At 44.8% G+C, this 14923-nt stretch overlaps 1 protein-coding gene and 1 pseudogene across 1 annotated transcript in view; one reads left to right on the top strand and one right to left on the bottom strand.

Moving 5' to 3' along the window:
- Positions 1-9313: 9313 nt before the first annotated feature.
- On the bottom strand, positions 9314-11265 carry Pym1-ps1 (PYM homolog 1, exon junction complex associated factor, pseudogene 1; annotated as a pseudogene).
- Positions 11266-12277: 1012 nt separating this feature from the next.
- Positions 12278-14923, top strand: part of LOC148005098 (high mobility group protein B2-like) — a 39273-nt gene continuing 36627 nt past the window's right edge. Inside the window, exon 1 of the mRNA XM_087555052.1 lies at positions 12278-12683. The gene's annotated coding sequence lies outside the window, so the exon portion shown is untranslated. The remainder of the gene's footprint in view (positions 12684-14923) is intronic.

Here is a 14923-nt window from a genome sequence, read left to right as displayed (position 1 = left end):
CTTTTTGATTGGCTCATTCAAGCCACCATCCAATCAGGCACTCCATGTTATATCTGATGAATATGCCCAAAGTCCCCCCCCCCTTTTTTTTGTCTCTTGCTGAAGAAGACAAACCAATAGTTTCCAATAACAGATTCATCTGTTTCCTCTCAGTTTGCTTTTTATTTCCCCTGGTATCCTCTTCATTTTCTGTAAACTGAAGCTCAGCCTGAAGATGTAATGAGATTCTGGATAAAGACTCAGGCAACAGATGGTGCAGGATGTGTCTACACTTAATGCTGTCTGGTGGGAGCATTGCAGGAGGGCCAGTGTGCAGTGGTGACTGAGGAATTCCACCACTATAAATTACTATTCTGCTCCAGGTCGAGCCCCGGGTCTGTGTGATGTATTGAAAGAATCAAGTTCCCTTCCTCTCAGTTTTAGCAGCGCAAGTTTTCTCCTAATAGAGACAGGAAGGGCAGCTGTTGGCTTTGATGATTTCCTTTTAGTGACTGAGACCCTAAGGGAGATGCCACTTTAGCAGTCACCCTGATGATAATGAGCTAGGATTGCTTTGGGACAGTCTCAGGGGATGATCAACGAATGTTAATCACCATTACTTACCCTTGATCCTCAGCTACCCCACCATTTCTCAGTGGAAGCCCTTCCAGGCTGGCTCCTGTGTCTGTCACCATGATCCATTTATCTTTGCATGCTATATCTTCCAGACTTATTGTAGGCCCTCTCCCAGGGTGCCCTTCTCCTCCTTTACAGAATGGGATTTATAAACCCATATCTGTCTCCTGGTATTCTCGGCACATAGGTTTGCATTCCTTTAAGACTCTCTCAATGGATACAATGAGGAAACACTTGCAGAAAGGGTGCGGTTGGAGAGGTGGTTCCAATTCAACATTACAAAACTGTTACTATTCTCCTTAATTTTATGTTTCAGCTCTTCTTTCTAAGAGGAAGAGCTTTTGTTTTATTTTTATTTATTTGAATGCTTAAAATGTTTGCAGAGTTCCAAATTTCAGGTTACAGGTAAAAAGTATATTATGAGAACTCTTAGGTTCACCTTGCCCTTTGACTACACCCACACTCCTACACTTGACTCCCACGGGTAACCATTTCTACTTACTTATGACCTATTCATCCAACATACTTATAAAACATATGTACATTTGTGTGTGTGGTTCCTCTCCATTGTGCACGTGAGTGTTTGTGTGATGTTTGTCTTATTCCTTAGAGCAGTGGTTCTCAACCTGAAGATCGTGAACTCTTTGAGAGGAGGGTCAAATGACCCTTTCACAGTGGTCACCTAAGACCATTGGAAAACACAGATATTTATGTTACGATTCATAACAGTAGCAAAGTTACAGTTATCAAGTAACAACAAAAATAATCTCATGCTTGGGAAGCCCTACAACATGAGGAATGGCATTAAAAGATTGCAGCATTAGGAAGGTCGAGAATCACTATCTTAAAGACACAATCTCCTGCTGGACCAGAAGCCCATCAGTTCAGATAGTCTGACTGGCTATTGAGTCGGGGATTCTCCTCTCTCTAGCCACTAATGCTTGAGTTACAGGCAAGAATAACCACACCTTATGTTTTACATGGGTGCTCAGGATTTGAACTCAGGTCCTCACGCTTGCACAGCAAATACCCCCACCAATTGAGCTATTCTCCCAGTCTCCTTATATAGAAGAAAGCATACTATATATATATATATATATATATATATATATATATATATATACCTTTTAAAACAATGCACCAAACTATCAGCTTTTATCAGTAACTAAGAATAGTTTTTGTCTTATTCATGGCTACGTCATACTCCATAATGAGGGTATTCTATAGTTTATTTAGTTAGCCTCTCTTCATAACCATTTAAACCATTTTCAGTGCTGTTCATTTAAAAATATAACGATATAATGTATAGCATTATGAGTTATAAAACTCGTTGGCCCCAAGTTTTTCTGTAGGTTTCAGTTTTATTTTTTAATTTCTTGGAAGATAGGCCCTTAAATTTTTTCTTATTTTGGCACTGTGGACAAATAATGACCTTTGCATCATTTTATTTTTAGATTGACCAAGGTTTTGAATAGGTGTTATGTATTGTATTATTTTATTGGAAAACGTTTTTCCCCAGCTCCTTTCAATTCCTGCCCACCTCCCTACCCACCCAACTCCACATCCTTTCTTTCTTAATCTTTAAAAGAAACAAACAAACAAGACACACACAAAACACCACAAAAACACAAAATCGGAAAACATAATATACAAGCAAAAATTCAACAAGACAAAAAGAAATCCGTCTTAGTAAGTGTTCTGTTGCTCGGAAAAGACACCATGACCATGACGACTCTTACCAAAGAAAGCACTGAACTAGGGACTTGTTTACCCCTTCAGAGGCTTGGGCCATTCCCATCATGGCAGGGAGCACGGCAGCCTTTAAGTGGGCACGATGATGGAGAAGGAACTGAGAGTTCCACATCCTGATCCTCGGGCAGCAGGAAGAGAGGAAGACACTGGGCAGTGAAACCTCAAGGCCCACCTCCTCCTACAAGGACACGCCTATTCCGATGAGGCCACACCTCCTAATCCTTCCAAACAGCTCATTGTCCTGGGACTAAACATAAAGAGCCTGTGGGGGCCGTTCTCATTCAAACCTACAGTGCCCAAAGTGAGCAATAAAAGATAAAGAGTCTACAATATGACCACGGGAAGGAAAAAAAAAAACCATGGATTCATAAGGGGACATGGATCTGTAGAGGATGGGGCAAGAGGTCCTTAGCAGTCACAAATCTTCCTGCTGAGTCCCAGTCGTTAGCTATTACATGTCCCGTGTGCTTCCGATCACATCTGCCTCCCTTGATTGAAATCTCTTGCTCTCTATGTGGTTTCAGCTTCTCCCTGAATCTCTTGTATTTTATCCCTTGAGAAACCCACATCTCGTGTTTAGTCTTAGAAAGTCACAACGGTGGAATCTTTGCATGAGACAGACCCACGGGTAGCAGAAGGGTCTGAGTACAGGCGCCCAAGGTTCTGCCAGTACAGCTCAGGTGGAACTGGGCGGAGACACGTTTTGGTGTCTACTTCCTTACCAAGTTTTAAACTTGTGAGGCTTGAAGCACAGTGAAATAAGGCGCAAGTGGACAACAAGACACCCGCAAGAATGGATTAGCAGAATTTAGAACTCCAGCATTCTAGCTTGGCCTAGAAAAATAGCAAAAGTGATCATTTACAAGTCAAAGCGGCATACCAGAGCAGTGGATTTTATGGACCAACTCGGCCAGTCCACAGTACCCAGATATTTGGTCAAACATTAATCTGAATGTTTCTGTGTAGGTGTGTGGGTAAGAAATTGGTGAACTTTGAGTAGAGAAGATTACCCGACATAATGTGAGCTTCCTCCAATCAGTCAGATGTCTCACAGAACAAAGACTGACCTCCGGGAGGGAAGAAAGAACTCTGCCAGACTGACTTCAGACTGGGGCTGCTCTCTTTCTTGTTTTCTAGCCCCGCCAGAACAGCCTCTCTAACATCACAGTGACTCCTGAAAATACCACCGCTCTCCATCCCCCCCTCCTCCCCCTTCTCCTCCTCTTCCCCCTACCTGTTCCTTTTTCTCTCATCTCTTCTTTAGAGAACCTTATTGTATGGTCATAAACTCTCTAGCAATTATTTTCCAAAAAATAATGCAAGAGTACATAATTAACAAACAAACAAGTGCATGAAAATAATTTTTTCAATGTACTAGCCCAAAATAAAGCCAAAACCCAAATCAGTACTGGAAGAAAACAAAACAAGCATCACAGATCACAAACAAATGATAAAGTCGTAGCTATACGCCATGCATGTCTTCAACTGAGGACAACAGAGGAAGGCAAACTGGATTAAATGTGTGTGTGTGTGTGTGTGTGTGTGTGTGTGTGTGTGTATCTCCTACTTAACTACAGGCTCGCAGAAAGACAGACATGAAGAACAAAGGGGGAAAGACGCACCGTTTAAGCATCCATTCCCAACATTAATGTGCTGTACAATAGACAGCACTGGTGGAACATAAGAGAAACAGTTCGTGGTGGTAAGCAGGATGACTTTCCAGGAAGATACCATGATCTTAAATATGTAGGTGCCAAGAACATAGCTGAAAATCAATGAAATAAAAATGGACAGAATTACAAAGGAAAAGAAACATATCCAAAGTTATGAAGAGAAACTTCAATATACCTGTTCCTGAATATACCCGAAGCAGGCTATACAACAATCTCTCAAGAATACAGATGCAAACACATCCCAGACACGGTAACGGTGAATTTAATCCAGTGGTGTGAGACGTGAGGGAGCGCGTGGGGCTGAGAGGATGATAACATTGGATGCTTGCTCTGCACAGGAGTTTGGGACTTTAAAAATACGTGTGTGGAGTTCGAAGCAAGGTGGAAGGCTGGAGGCTGCCTCTGCGTGAGTCGGAGATGGGACACAGAAGAGCAGCTTATATTTATATTACAGAAAGAGCTGAGGAGAAGTCCAGCTAAGATGTGCGACATGCACTGGACGTAGTGGTGCACATAGGCTACCAAGAGTCGGGGACAGCCAAGGCCACATAGAGGAACAGGGGAGGGGGAGGGCAGAGACGGAAGGGGTGCAAAAAACGCTCTGTACAGAAGCAGCCGGGAGAGCCACTGACTTGCACATGGTGTTCCGTGCTGCTTGCTCCAAGACGGGGTCATCAGTAGCTACAGGAAGACGCTGTCTCCTCCTGGATTCAAGCAGCCTAAGATGATTAAGCAGGGGAGAGTGAGGCTGACCGGAACACAGGAGGCCAGGGAATAGATACACCGTGGGGGGGAAAAAACAGCCAGATCAGGGTTACGGAACCTGTAGCAGACTGTGGCTGGGAATGTGAAGCTGAAACTCCCCAAACGGCATCTGGATTGGCCACTGAGGAGCAGACCGAACTTGGCCCAGTGTTACCAGTGAGTGAGTGAGTATTCTCTCTCAAGAACTAGGTGATATCAGCAGTAACAGAAACAAAATCCAACCATGAAGAGGTTACCTAGCCACAAAGGTGACCTTAAGCATGGACAGGGCTTCCACACCTTGTCAGGAACCTCTCACAAAGAGCCCCACATGGGGAAAAAATGGCTTTGCCAGACACTACAGGTTAGAGATCTCAGACTGGAGAATTCCTGCACAGTAGGGTCCCACACTAAAACCTATCCCAGCAGGAAAGGCATAGCAACTTAACCTGCTACAAAAAAAAAAAAAGTCTGGGAGGGGCCTGGAGAGATGGTTTAGTGGTTAAAAGATGATCTTCAAGAGAACCAGGGTTCGATTCCCAGCTTCTGTGTGGTGGTTCACAAATGTCTGTAACTCCAGTTCCAGGGAATCTGGTGTCCTCTTCTGGCCTTCTCGAGCAACAGGCAAGCCCATGGTACACCTACAGGCAAGCACTTATACATATGAAATATAAATAAATAAATATATATATACATATATATATAGTTTAAAAAAATCAAGGGAAGGCAAGAAACCACATTCATCTCAACTAGAGTCATTTTTACTTCAATTTACCTCTTGCCTTGTTTTTTGAATTTTTTAAATTCAGTCACTTGGTTCCTTGGATTTAACCTGTATCTTGTTTTAACAGACTCCTTATGACTCTCCTCTGTGTACTACACCTATCCCATAATAATTTCTCTGTCGTTTCTCATCTAGGTCTTTTCGGGTCAATGCCTTCATTTAGTTTCAGACACTCTTCAAAGCTGAAGCTGAGTCATTTATCATATGATATTACCTGACCACATTCCTATTGCCTCTGCCTAGTGTATCAATGGGCACAAGGTCAGTTCTTCACAGAAAGGTATTAAAACAATCTAAAGGGAAACCAGAAAAGGAAAAACAAAACCCAACTCATCTACAAGTTCCTCTGACTCATGAACATTTGCTTCTATGCTGTTTTCTTAGTCATTCTCATACACAAGAAAAGCTAAGCAAGAGACAAGAGGCGAATGCCAAAGTCTGAGATCTTGGCAGGACACACAGGCTATAGCTGTGCAGGTGATGTGGACCAAGGAGCACATTGCTAGGTCAGCCTACAGCCTTTAGAAGCCTCCCAGCAGGAGGAGCTCTGTGCTGGAGTCTTGCATGCAGCTTGATGAACTGTGGTTTCTAACCCCAGTCAGGTTACCGTAGCATGTAGTCTTTACTACTCCGCTTTAAGCTCCAGGCAGACCACACTACCAGCCCTGCCCAGGTTCCTTCAGATCCATGGATAAAACACACACACACACACACACACACACACACACACACACACACACACACACAGACATTAATTTATTTTCAACCTGCCCTATTGTCTTAATTGTGGGGCCCTTCTTATCTCCTGAAGCCAGCATGCCCTTCCCAATACTCTTAGCTCAGCACCTCTTAATCTGCCCTCAGCTTCAGTTGCTCAGTTATCTTTAGTGTTAGCTCAACACCATAAATCTGCCCTCAGCTTAGTTGTATTTTTAATCTCCCACCTGGAAAAGCAGCCTATGGCTGCTCTGCCTGTGATCTCACCTGGCTGGTCCCCTCCAAAGCATAACAAAAGCCCTTTCTCCTCTTCCACATCTTCTAGCCTGCCTGTGGGAAAACTGGAAGTCCTGCCTAGTCCACCTAGCCCATTGGCTGCTAGCATCTTTATTGATCAATCAAGAACCAATTGGGGAACAGGACCTTAGAATCAGAACCTCCCCCTCCAGGAGACTGCCAGCATAACTTGAAGCACCAGGAAATGACATGGAATCCCATCCTTGGTTCCAATCTGTGATCCACCACAACTCTCTCTACAACTTCCTGAAAGTCACTTCCTGCCTCTGGGCCTCCATCTCCCCATTCCCTGCAAATAAAATGCTTCACTGGTCTCAAAGCTGATATAAAGTTCGATACTTCAGTGTCAACCAAAATATGGTCCATTAAATCTGAACTATGCTCCCTTTTAGCACACGATTTGGGACAAATTACTTAACCTGTGTTTGAGCCCTGTCTTAGTTAGGGTTTCCATTGCTGCACCGTGACCAAGGCAATGCTTACAAGGGACAAATTTAACTGGGGCTGGCCTACAGGTCCAGATGTTCAGTCCATTATCATCACAGCAGGAAGCATGGCAGTGTGCAGGCAGACACAGTGCTGGGAGAAGAGCTGAGGTTTTACATCTTGTTCCAAAGGCAAACAGAAGAAGAAAGACTAAAGTCCGCCCCTTCAGTGACACATTTCCTCCAATAAGACCACACCTCCTAGTAGTGATATTCCCTGGGTCGAGCATATTCAAAGCACCAAAAGCCCCATTCTTCTCCTGAGCTATCAATGGGACAACGCGTCTACAGACACTCAGTGGAGTATTTAGAAATTAATGGGCACGTGATAGCTCCTGTCTGGCCTTTGAAAGGATCCCTTGAGTTCCAACATCTTGTTTCCTTCAAAATAATTTCTCTGTGTGATATCACAAGAAATGAGGTTATAGGAAGGAGGGAAATCACCAGCAAATCAGAGAAAAAAAAAACTTAGTAGAAAGCCCATATTGACTAGGTTAAGGGGCTAAGACTTTCACTGTACCAAAGGATCCTAAACATCCTAGTTAAAAATACCTGAGGGAGCTGGAGAGATGGCTCAGTGGTTAAGAACTCATCCAGGGGACCTGAGTTTAATCACCAGAACATCCTTGGTGGTTCACAGCCTTTGTAATTCCAGTTCCATAGGATCTAAAGTCATCTCCTGGCCTCCACAAGCAGATCAGTCTCATATGGTGCACAGAAATACATGCAGGAGAAACACTGATACATATAAAGAAGAAAGAAGTTTTTAAACACATGCACACACCCGAGAGCCATTTCTTAGTTGAGTTTCTATTGCTGTGATAAGACACCATGACCAAGGCAACTTATAAAATAACAAGTTTAATTGGGCTTATGATTCCAGAAGATTCAAATCTATGGTGGCAGAGCTAAGACATACTGACAGGTGGCTGGAGCAGCCACTAAGAATTCACATCCTGATCCCCAAGCAGGAGGCAGAGAGCTTACTTTAAACCTCAAAGCCCAGTGTCACATCTCTTCCAACAAGGCCACACCTCCTAATCTTCCCAAACAGTTTCAGCATCTGGGGACCAAAATATTCAAACACAGGAGCCTCAGGGTGCCATTTCTCATTCAAACCACCACAGCCATTATCTGAAAAATCACAAAGGGCAAATCTAGGAAGAGACTTGTCAATCTGAATGCGTAGGGCATCCTTCTGGCCCCCTAGCAATTGCCCAACAGAAGCACATAAGCAAAGGAACCTTTGTTCTCCAGAACTTCCAGCCTCCCTCCCCCAACCACCCACTTCCTGCAGCTGCAGGAAGCACCTGCCCAGACATCCATGTGCTACCTGGAATTTGTCCCTCCATCGATTGTATTACTCCTCGGGCAGCCCTGTATGTTGGAGGACTGTCCTTATTGCACCTGTATTATGAAAAGCCTGACTATTCCTTCCCCTACTTAAGAGACTTTTGGCCACTTAAAGTTCAGCTTAGAGTTCATCTCAAGCCCACGACAAGTCTGAACATGCCAGTTTTCCTGTTTGTAACAGCTTAGGTTGAAGGTAGGTTTGAAAAGAAATTCAGAGTTGTAAAGAGAGCCATCAATATCGGATGACCATATTGCCCTGTAGTGTCATTCCCAGGGATTCTCAACATCTGCAAGGGCCTTTATGCTCCTCTGGCCACAGAGCTGCTGCAAGGCTAGGACATTCGCCACTCTGAAAAATGTCTGCACGCCTGTCCTGCCCCACAAAATACAAACTTCAGGCTGGCAGTTGTCATGAAGTACACATGACCCCTGACAGAGCCTACCCAGTGTCCCTCCCACGAGACCTCCTTGAAGATCTTGGATAGCTCACAGCAACCCAGTCAGGTGACTACAGAACCTTCCCCACCTCGGTAGTAACCTCCACTGATCCCAGCGTCATGCCTTCCCCACCTGAACACTGTTCGTTTCATTCAGAGCTCTGATTCTAAGCCCATCCTCATCGGGAGACTGCAAGGAACCCACCTTCAAGCAGTAGGACCATGAAACAGCATTGAGATTGCATGCCTATCAGCATCCTCTCCAGTCTCTGCCCGGGCAAGGTCCAATTCCACGAGAACCAAGAATTTGCCCTGTTTCTAGAAGTCTCTTGACATTAAAGTACAGAGTTTTATGTCTTCCCTGAGACTACTCTCTCTTAGTTAGGGTTTCATTACTATGAAGAAACACATGACCAAAGCAATTCTTATAAAGGAAAACATTTAATTAGGGCTGGCTTACAGTTTCAGAGGTTCAATCTATTTTTTTTGTCATCTACTTGAATTTATTCTTACTTTTAAAAAAAGGTGGGGGGAGAGGGTCTGGGATGGCCAAGGAAGTAATTCATAAACACTGTGAACAGGAATCAAGATTCCAAAACATGGGTACTCCTTGTACCCTCAGTCTCAGATCTCTGACAGACTTCCATCCTCCCCAGTTTTCTTTTCAACAAGACACCCAGATCAGCAGCAGAGGTACCTCGGGTCGGCACCCAGATTGTGAACACTGGGATGGAAAGGGAAAGTTCAAAAAACGGGAGCTGAGAAGGGGAAGGGATGAAGGAGAGAGCCTCGGCTCTGGAGGATGGAGTCGGGCCACGGGAGGTGGAAGTGAGCCAGTATGGGGGTGCCCCTCCTGACTGCTGCGGCCCACACCCCAGAGCACCCCATGGTTTGTTCTGCACTCCACTCCCCTACTCCTGAGGCCTCACAGGCCCAACTCCAAGTCCTCCAGCTCCTCCTCCAGCACCCTCCGTCGTGCCAGCTTCTCCAGCTGCTCTCTGCTGGGCTGGCTGACCTCCCGGGCCGGATGCGCTGCTGCAGCTCCTCCACCTGTCGCAGCTTCTTCCTTAGATTCTTGATCTTCTTGGCTTCTCTGTGGTGGCAGCAGAGTCGGATGAATCGGAGACAGCTAGAGGGGTGGCTTGAGGCCATGGAGAGCACTGGGCGTCTGGGCTGAGTCTCCCAGAGACACCTTATAAGAGTCCTGCTCAAGGCCTCTGCACCTTTCTCCTGCTGCTGCCTCCTCTTCTCCTTCCGCTTCAGGTTGCATTAGGCTGTCTTGAAGAAGCCTGCTTCACCACTGTCAGGTCTGCATGAGGCGACCTGTGTGGTGGCCTCAGGGCTCAGCCCTGAGGAAAGTTCTGGTTTGCTCTTGAAAAACTTCACATACTTGTTTTCATAGGCTGGGATTCTAGGGGCACGTACCCTTCTTTGACCCTCCCATCGGGTCTCTGTGTTGAGGCAATGTACTACCTGTGCCCGTGGCCTCAGGGGTGCTGAGTTGGCCGGCAGCCCTGGGGAGTCAGCAGCCAGGTAACTTCTTGGCCTGCTGCTCAGTAGAGAAGTTTAGTCTATTATCACCATGTTGGGAAGCAGGCAGCAACTAGGCAGACATGGTGCTGAAGGAGCCCAGAGGCAGCCAGGAGGAGGGACCCTTCCACCATGAGTGGAGCCTAAGCAGAGGACCTCAAAGCCCACTCCCACAATGATGCACTTCCTTTAACAAGGCCACGCCGTCTCCAACAAGGCCACACCTCCTAATAGTGCCTTCTCCCAGGGCCCAAGCACATTCAAACCACCATACACCCCTACATACACATCTGGGGTTTTCATAATAGAGCTATTTACCTAATATTAATCCTGCCAATCCATGAGTGTGAGAGGCTGTAAGGAACCACCTATGCTTGTACAACCTATATTCTCAAACCTATAGATAACATTATATAACTGTAGAAAAGTTAAACATTTCAACTGATATCGATATCTGGCATGGAATAAGGCGGCTAACACTGGAGGGCCATGAGTCAGTACAAAATAGCTGACAGCATATGTCCCGGGAGCCCAAAAGATAAGCAATGCTGTAATCTGTTATATAACTACTTCTGGCAGACTGCCACTTTTATTTGACTCTGTGTAAATACAGCCTTGAGGTCAGAGGCCTGAGCCTTCATCTTTGTTAGCCTCCTGTGTGTTCCATTTTACTACGAAGGCTGTGTCTGTATGGAGCCCGTGTGTACCAGTGTGTGCCAGTATGTGCCAGCATATGCCATCATGTAGCTGGGCACCGGCTGGCCACTGTATAAGAAGCAGCCTTTGCCCAGAGCAAATAAAGTATGTCTTACCGCTCCGTAATTCCTCTCAATCTCTTTAGACTCTGGATCTCGGTGGCCTCTCTCCTTTTCCGTCATTAGAGCTTGGACCTCACTAAGGATTTTTGTCTTCAAGCGTCTTCTACAATTGCCCCCATCCGTTTCATTGTGGTAGTCTCTCACATCTTCTATTACCTTTCTTTCTAGTCATTGTTTTAACTTGGCAAGGCTTAATATGTTAGTACTGTAGAGAAAAGTTACCGGGTAATTTTTTCAAGTGTGTTTATTAGGAAAATCACTCTAAAAGCTCACACGTTGTTCTCTTGCACACTTAGCCATCGGCCAATGACACTTGGCAATGGCATAGGAAGAGCAAACCATGACAGGTTCCTTGGGATCCACTTATATTGCAGGACTTTTGAAGCAGTTCAATTTGAGGCCACAAATATATATATATATATATATATATATATATATATATATATATATATATATATTCATACCCTTTTCTTATTTCCCGGTTCTAGGAGGAACATATCTAGGCTTGATATGAGGATTTGTGTCTAGTCTTACTGCAGCTCAATATACCATGTTTGATAGATATCAGTGGGAAGCCTGCTCTATTATAAAGTGAAGAGCAGTGGATCCAAAGGATGGGGGAAGGAGGCTGGGAGGAGTGGAGGGAGGGGGCTTTGGTTGGGTTGTATAATGTAAGAGAATAATAAAGAAGGAAGGGAGGAGGGAAGGAAGGAAAGAAGAAAGGAAGGAAGGAAAGAAAGGGAGGGAGAGAGGGAGGGAGGAAGAAAGGAAGGAGAATGGCATTCAAAAATAAATTGGGTTTCCTGGTTGCTGCCACCGCAGAGAGCTCGTGGGCAGCACCCCGCGAGCAAACTTGAGCCTTGGGACCAGAGGTAAGACCAACTTTTCTGCTGCAAGTGACCTCCCTGGTGAACTCGGGACACACAGAAGCAGAATTCCTCTAGGACCGGGCACTCCCTGTGTTTACCAGGAGTCCCACACCCTTGGATCCGGGCCCGCAGCAGCTCTCTGCTCCCAGACCACGTGGGAGAGACACCTCACTGCCTGGTCAGGTGGGCACTCCTGAGGCTGCAGATCGGAAGAGACCACCGACACTGCCCACCCCAGCCCACATCCCTGGCCCAAGAGGAAACTGTATAAGGCCTCTGGGTTCCCGTGGGGGAGGGCCCAAGAGCGGCAGGACCCCTGCGCCTGAGACACCGCCGGAACCTGAAGGAACAGACCGGATAAACAGTTCTCTGCACCCAAATCCCTTGGGAGGGAGAGCTAAACCTTCAGAGAGGAAGACACGCCTGGGAAACCAGAAGAGACTGCACGCTGCACACATCTCTGACACCAGAGGAAAACACCAAACACCATCTGGAACCCTGGTGCACAGAAGCTCCCGGAAACGGGCGGCGCAGATCTTCCTGGTTGCTGCCGCCGCAGAGAGCTCGTGGGCAGCACCCCGCGAGCAAACTTGAGCCTTGGGACCACAGGTAAGACCAACTTTTCTACTGCAAGTGACCTGCCTGGTGAACACAAGACACAGGCCCACAGGAACAGCTGAAGACCTGTAGAGAGGAAAAACTACACGCCCGAAAGCAGAACACTCTGTCCCCATAACAGGCTGAAAGAAAACAGGAAAACAGGTCTACAGCACTCCTGACACACAGGCTTATAGGACAGTCTAGCCACTGTCAGAAATAGCAGAACAAAGCAACACTAGAAATAATCTGATGGCGAGAGGCAAGCGCAGGAACCCAAGCAACAGAAACCAAGACTACATGGCACCATCGGAGCCCAATTCTCCCATCAAAACAAACATGGAATATCCAAACACACCAGAAAAGCAAGATCTAGTTTCAAAATCATATTTGATCATGATGCTGGAGGACTTCAAGAAAGACGTGAAGAACTCCCTTAGAGAACAAGTGGAAGCCTACAGAGAGGAATCGCAAAAATCCCTGAAAGAATTCCAGGAAATCATAAATAAATAAGTAGAAGCCCATAGAGAGGAGTCACAAAAATCCCTAAAAGAATTCCAGGAAAACACAAACAGTTGAAGGAATTAAAAATGGAAATAGAAGCAATCAAGAAAGAACACATGGAAACAACCCTGGATATAGAAAACCAAAAGAAGAGACAAGGAGCTGTAGATACGAGCTTCACCAACAGAATACAAGAGATGGAAGAGAGAAACTCAGGAGCAGAAGATTCCATAGAAATCATTGACTCAACTGTCAAAGATAATGTAAAACGGAAAAAGCTACTGGTCCAAAACATACAGGAAATCCAGGACTCAATGAGAAGATCAAACCTAAGGATAATAGGTATAGAAGAGAGTGAAGACTCCCAGCACAAAGGACCAGTAAATATCTTCAACAAAATCATAGAAGAAAACTTCCCTAACCTAAAAAAAGATATACCCATAGGCATACAAGAAGCCTACAGAACTCCAAATAGATTGGACCAGAAAAGAAACACCTCCCGTCACATAATAGTCAAAACACCAAACGCACAAAATAAAGAAAGAATATTAAAAGCAGTAAGGGAAAAAGGTCAAGTAACATATAAAGGCAGACCTATCAGAATCACACCAGACTTTTCGCCAGAAACTATGAAGGCCAGAAGATCCTGGACTGATGTCATACAGACCCTAAGAGAACACAAATGCCAGCCCAGGTTACTGTATCCTGCAAAACTCTCAATTAACATTGATGGAGAAACCAAGATATTCCATGACAAAACCAAATTTACACAATATCTTTCTACAAATCCAGCACTACAAAGGATAATAAATGGTAAAGCCCAACATAAGGAGGCAAGCTATACCCTGGAAGAAGCAAGAAACTAATCGTCTTGGCAACAAAATAATGAGAAAAAAAGCACACAAACATAACCTCACATACAAATATGAATATAACAGGAAGCAATAATCACTATTCCTTAATATCTCTCAACATCAATGGCCTCAACTCCCCAATAAAAAGACATAGATTAACAAACTGGATACGCAACGAGGACCCTGCATTCTGCTGCCTACAGGAAACACACCCCAGAGACAAAGACAGACACTACCTAAGAGTGAAAGGCTGGAAAACAACTTTCCAAGCAAATGGTCAGAAGAAGCAAGCTGGAGTAGCCATTCTAATATCAAATAAAATCAATTTTCAACTAAAAATCACCAAAAAAGATAAGGAAGGACACTTCATATTCATCAAAGGAAAAATCCACCAAGATGAACTCTCAATCCTAAATATCTATGCCCCAAATACAAGGGTACCTACATACGTAAAAGAAACCTTACTAAAGCTCAAAACACACATTGCACCTCACACAATAATAGTAGGAGATTTCAACACCCCACTCTCATCAATGGACAGATCATGGAAACAGAAATTAAACAGAGACGTAGAAAGACTAAGAGAAGTCATGAGCCAAATGGACTTAACAGATATTTATAGAACATTCTATCCTAAAGCAAAAGGATATACCTTCTTCTCAGCTCCTCATGGTACTTTCTCCAAAATTGACCATATAGTTGGTCAAAAAACGGGCCTCAACAGGTACAGAAAGATAGAAATAATCCCAGGCGTGCTATCAGACCACCACGGCCTAAAACTGGTCTTCAATAACAATAAGGGAAGAATGCCTACATATACGTGGAAATTGAACAATGCTCTACTCAATGATAACCTGGTCAAGGAAGAAATAAAGAAAGAAATTAAAAACTTTT

This window comes from Rattus norvegicus, chromosome 6 (genome assembly GCF_021556685.1).
Source record: "Rattus norvegicus strain SHRSP/BbbUtx chromosome 6, alternate assembly SHRSP_T2T, whole genome shotgun sequence".
NCBI lineage: Eukaryota > Metazoa > Chordata > Mammalia > Rodentia > Muridae > Rattus > Rattus norvegicus.
Note: the sequence above shows the minus strand (reverse complement) of the source record. Positions and strands in the feature narration are given on the sequence as shown.